A 5,042-nucleotide genomic window follows, 5' to 3' on the forward strand; every position below is an offset into this window, starting at 1 on the left:
ATACTTTGACATTAATAGTCAACTATTCAACATTGCCAAGTATTTTGTTCTTTTAAGCTGTTGAGCCTCTAAGCATCTCTACCAGGTTTAATAAATGGCACTGTCACATGCTTAATTAGTCAGTGCTGATGGCTTTCGTGCTGTGAAGTGTTCCCCTCCACCTACGTAGCCCATTCGGGGTTAGTAGGATGGAAGCCTCCCATTTATCCCCCCTTGTCCTGGAGCAGGTGGAAAAGACCCCATGTCACTCAGTTCCCCCTCCCCATTCATTTTGTCCCAAATGCTTTCTGCCCTGGCGGGGCTGATCTGTTAACTAAAGGCTTAAAGCCCTGTGGAAATAAGGGCCTAATGTATACCTGTAAGCAGAGAGGCTAAAAACAGGACCTCCATGACACGGGAATCCTGCAGGGCACAGGGAGAAGGACAGGGTGGGGTGAAGTGCCAGTGCTACCTGCAGGGATAAAATGAAAGACCCGAAGCCATCGGGCTCCCGGGCCAGCCACTGGGAAACACGGACAGGAGCCAGCGGCAGGGGACGGTGCTGAGTGCCTAGGGGGGCAGTTTGGAGCGTTGGAACCATGGTGAAAAGAACCCTCCATCTTTCTTGATTCTCTGTTATCTCCTGTGTCTGTCATTTCTCCAACCTTGTCTATTTCCCTGTATTTTCTTTTCTTTTTTGTTAAGAGAAATTCTCCAAAATAGAAAAAGACTTGTAGACTTATTTTTAGGAGAAGTGTAGGAGAGAGGTCCTGGGAAATAGCTAATCTTAGAAAAAGAGGAGCGGGATTTTAAAAGGCAAAAAGAAAATTAACTTTCTAGGACCTGAAGGAAGATGGAGATTCATACAGTGTGATTAGCACAGGAGAGTGGCCTGCTGCTCTGGGCGTGCGTGTGTGCACAATGTGTGCATGCAGGCCTGTGGGGTGTGTGCCCCGTGTGTGAGCACATGCACGTGCGTGTGGAGTGTGTGCATGTGGAGGAGTGTGGGGAGGAGGGGTCCAGTGTGAACACTCCAGAAAAGGCATCACTGTGCTTTGCATTGGTCATTTAGTAGTCAGAGCAAATTAATTCAGCCCACATGTTGAGAGCGATCTTTAATGAGGAGAGAGGAGGAAAGTTCTAAAGTACCGAGTCCTTGGTAAAAGGTGAAAGATTTATACGATCTGAAGAGAAACCAGAGTATAAGGTACCGAGTCCTTGGGAGGAGGCAATTGGGTGAAAATGGAATTCACAAGACCGCACCCTCGGTTTTGGTTTTTGCATCGTTGCTGATGTATTTTGTGCTTTGCTTTATTTTGGAACTGCCTAAAAAGTCATGCCTCTCTCAGAGATCAACTTCACTCTGCCCGAGTCAAAGAATCTTTGCTCCGCTATCTCCTTTTCATTACCTGCCTGCACGACCAGATTAGCCCTGGAAATCTGTGTCTGTCGCTGGGAGGCGGCGGCCTCCAGCCCGAGCACCACATGGGAATCTGCCAGGCAGCGTTTGCGAATCCAGCGCACGGGGCTGGGGCAGCCTGGGCCTGGGGCTTTGAAGACCTGCGCAGGTGAGTCTCAGTGCGGCCAAGGTTGAGGAACACTGGCAGGAAAAGGAACAGAGGAGACAGCAGAGGTCATGGCATCCTAGAGCCTGGGGGGCGCCTGCAGCAAAGAGGAAGGACGATAACTTCCACAGAGTCCCCTTGCTCCGTTTGTCACTCAGGAGTCGGGAATGCCACACTGTCCCTAAGGCAGTTCCCGTGACTGTGGGATCCTCCGCTTCCCAGCATCCCGTTTACAGCCCCCTGAAAAGGGCAACACAGCACTGAAGCTCTGGATGGTGAAGAGTTAATGCAGGCTTTTCAGTAGGAAACAAAACGAGATGAATGTTGGGATGCAGAAAAGAAGCGATCCCTTCTTTTTATTTTGTTTTAAACATTCAAACACCAAAGCAGGCGGATAAATTGTGGGAAGCTGTGCACATCTTCCAGCCACAGCAATAGTCTAGGGTTTTAAGTCTCTGGTACTTACAATAAAGTCATTTCAAATGCAAATAAAAAGCCAGTGATGAAGATGTTCAGAACAATCATGCTAGAGGCACCAACTCTCATGCAAAGTGCCTGAGAAAGTCAGATCATTGGCTATAAACAGGCGATATTTAGATGATTTCCCATCTCAGCTCACTCCCAGACCTGGGCAGGGCTATGTGGCTTCCCACTTGGTCATTTCTGTCTATCAGGGTTTTGTTCCAAAAGCTCTCGGGTCCCTCCCTTTTCCCAGGCTCTCGTGGAAGCCACTGTGTGGTTGCACATCACAGAGAACCCCACCTGATCGGGACGGCCACCAGCCGTGGGCGCGCTGGACCACGAGGCTGATGAGTCTAGGGTGTTGGAGCCTTGCAGTCCAGCCTGGCTGCTGCCACCCAGGAAGCCACCCAGGCTGCGGGCCGCATGGTCTCCGAGGCTCCCCAGAGTCTTGGCATCCTCCCTCTGCTAACTCCCACTCTGTTCAGGTGGTGAGGACTGGGGAGGTGGGCTGGTGGGGGCAGAGGAGGAGAGAGACGTGCAGGAGAAAGGGAGCGTCCCTGGGGAGGCTGGGTTGCGTCTCAGGCCTGCGCTGAGTAGATCCTGACCTGCCACGTCCACCAAGCTGCTTTCTTTTTTTTTTTTTTTCTTTTTTTTCGTGTCCGGCAACGGATTGCAACCCTCAGTGTCGTGCCCATACCAGACCGGGACTGGCAACAGGATCGCAACCCTCGGTGTTGCTCCCACACCTCACTCAGCCAGTGAGCAGGAACCGGTCAGTATGTGGGATCCGAACCCTCAGCGGGAGCGCCACCGCACTCCCAAGCGGCGCACTGTAGCAGTGCGCCACCGGGCCGGCCCCACCAAGCTGCTTTCTTTTCTGAGAGACCAGAGGAAGAAACCACCTTTCTGTAAAACTGCCAGCTGAAGGCGTGATGGTCACGTTAATCAAAAGAAGGTGGTAGAACCGAACCGCCTCACGCCTGTCAGGACGGTTCTATCAAAAACCAGAAAACAACAAGTGCAGACAAGGATGTGGAGAAACTGGAATACTTGGGCCCTGCCAGGGGGACTATAAAGTGATGCAGCCTTCGTGGACACAGGACGGAGGCTCTGCAAAAAAACGAAACATGGAGTTACCATAAGGTCCAGCAATTCCTCTTCTGGGCATGGACCCCAAAGAATTGAAAGCAGGGTCTTGAAGAGATGTGTGCACACCCATGTTCACAGCAGCGTTATTCACAGCAGCCAGAAGGTGGAAACAACCTGAGTTTCAGATGGATGGATGAACAAAATGTGCATCCGTACAGTGGAATATTATTCAGCCTTAAACAGGAAGGAAATTCCGACATGTGCTACAACATAGATGAACCTTGAAGACATCATGCTAAGGGACATAAGCCAGTCACTGAAGGACAAATACTGTATGATTCCTCTTATGTGAGGTTCCTAGACTTGTCGTATTCACAGAGACAGAAAGTAGAATGGTGGTTGCCAGGGGCCGGGGGAACGGGGCGTTGGTGTTTAATGGATACAGAGCTTCAGTTTGGGAAGATGGAAAAGTCCTGGAGATGGACGGTGGTGACGGTTGTACAACACTGTGAATGTACTTAATGCCACTGAACTGTGCGTTTAAAAATGCTTAAGATGGTCAGTTTTATGTTAGGTGTATTTTACCACAATTTTAAAAAAGAAGGCAGCTTTAAAACCAGTGAAAGATGAGCTCTCAACCTGGAGGAGACCATCTCACACGTCACTCGGGGGACGTCTGCTCTCCCGAGCACACACATCATGGCATCCCCGGGGTGTCCAGTGTTCCCCAAGATCTACGGTGGGGAGAGTACCCAGTCTGTACCACAGCGTGGGCCCTCTGCACGATCTTTTTGTGTTTGTTTGGGTTTTACTTTTCTGAAATCTGATACTTGGAACTTCATTGGAAAACATCACTTGTTTCAGACTGATATCAGGCACTTATGCTTCAAAAAATAAAAGGTACACATTCGCTTTCATGTTTCCTTGAGTTTCTATTAATTTATGTAGGGGTAGATTTGAGCTATAGTGTTCAGAGCACTTCCTACTCTGGAGCATCATAGCTACACATTTTTTTTCCTACTTTACAGAAAGTAACTTTCATAAAGCTGTTACCTTGAAAGAAGCTAAAAGTCCTTTACAAACATCTGTCTTATTAATCTTTCCCACACAATAATGCGGTGGAAAGGATTCCTCTAGTTTATGCAGAAACTGGGAGAGTTGAGGATTCAAGATTACACAGCTGGGGGTGGAAAATGCTTTCTTGGACCACACTACTCCGCCCCAATTTCCAAGCTGCTACAACTCTTTCCTCAGCCTACACTGGAGATATTTACAGTGAGTGGTTGAAACTGTCATGAACGCCCTGGGAAAGACAGACCTCATCAAGTGTTCATTACATGTTCCACCCACCTCGTGGGGTTCTCACTGGGTTCGTGGATGAACACAAGCCAGGCTTCTGTCTCACAGAGAACCTAAGTTCTGGGCTTAAATGTAAAGTACACGTTCTGAATAATTAAATATAAAACAATGGCATTTTTTACTTAATGCAAAAGAAACACAAACTCCTCTTCCTTTGGGGAAGTTTCACAAGCATTTTTGATCAACAGTAACCCCCACTAACAGAGACGGCAATGGCTTAAACGTTTTGTTTACGAAAAGCAACGTTATAAAATGCCCTAAAAGGTCTGAGCTGCTTTTGTGAGCTCTGAATTATTCGGAAATTCGGCTTGTTATCTGGGGACCCCCAAAAATTCATACTCTAAATAAATGAGATTTTTATTTGGATTTTTCTAGTATGTTCCTTCCTGGCCTCACTGATTCCGGGGAATTCTTTTCATTGCTCAATTAAGGTTTCCATGGGATTAGTGGGAAAACTGCACAGTGCAGGAACCCGCGCTGCCGGCTGCGGAGCGGGCGNCTATTACAGATGATCATATGGCTTTTCTTTTTTAAGGTTATTATTATGGTGAATTACACCTATTGATGTTCAAATATTAAACCAATCTT

This window comes from Galeopterus variegatus, unplaced genomic scaffold (assembly GCF_000696425.1).
Source record: "Galeopterus variegatus unplaced genomic scaffold, G_variegatus-3.0.2 Scaffold2077, whole genome shotgun sequence".
Taxonomy (NCBI): Eukaryota; Metazoa; Chordata; class Mammalia; order Dermoptera; family Cynocephalidae; genus Galeopterus; species Galeopterus variegatus.